Source organism: Symphalangus syndactylus, chromosome 15, assembly GCF_028878055.3.
Source record: "Symphalangus syndactylus isolate Jambi chromosome 15, NHGRI_mSymSyn1-v2.1_pri, whole genome shotgun sequence".
Classification (NCBI taxonomy): Eukaryota; Metazoa; Chordata; class Mammalia; order Primates; family Hylobatidae; genus Symphalangus; species Symphalangus syndactylus.
Genome location: NC_072437.2, coordinates 35855151 through 35855873, shown reverse-complemented (window position 1 = coordinate 35855873; position 723 = coordinate 35855151). Strand labels below are relative to the sequence as shown.

Here is a 723-nt window from a genome sequence, read left to right as displayed (position 1 = left end):
CATATTAGATGATTTTGAGAAGTTTAGTTTCGCTTCATAAATCTCTTTTTAGTATTTATTTATTTTTATTTTATTATTTATTTTAATACAAAACTTTGCAATTAGCAATTTTATTTAAAAAAATAAAATGTACTAAAATAAATGCTTGTGTGGTGTGATTGGTAAATAATCCAAAAAAATAGGTTCTTTTTTTTTCCTTTAAGGCAATCAGTCAGAAAGCAGGTTTTGTTCTTCAAAAAAATATGGAATAGTTCATAAATTTGCATGGCATCATTGTGCAGGGGCCATGCTAATCTCTGTATCATTCCAATTTTTTAGTACATGTGCTGCCAAAGACAGCACCATAAATCTTGTAAAAGTATATTTCGCTCATTTGTGGAATTGACTCAATTCGGACTTGCTAAGACTGGGAGATCAAAACTCTTCGTTTAATGTGTTCAGGAACATAGCACTGTTGAGAACATTGTATACATTAAGTAAAACAAGACACGGTTTTTCCTACTTGGGAACTTTAATGAGTAAAATACCTACTTGATCTTTCTTCCCTTACTATTTGATATGTCTTTTATTTATATATAAAAATGCGTTATAGTACATTTCTTAAACTTTTCAAGGAATAAAAAAAATTCCATTATTCATTTTTCCAGTACAATATGAGCTCAGCTATGACTTGCAGCCTCCACAAGTGTCAGACGACAGGTAAATTTTAAAGCCATTTAAGAG

General features: G+C 29.7%; 1 non-coding gene across 1 annotated transcript; it reads right to left on the bottom strand.

The window, feature by feature from the left end:
• Positions 1-236: 236 nt before the first annotated feature.
• On the bottom strand, positions 237-342 carry LOC129464316 (U6 spliceosomal RNA). Its single transcript, XR_008651543.1, has one exon. It is a non-coding gene; the product is annotated as a U6 spliceosomal RNA (small nuclear RNA).
• Between the last annotated feature and the right edge of the window lie 381 nt (positions 343-723).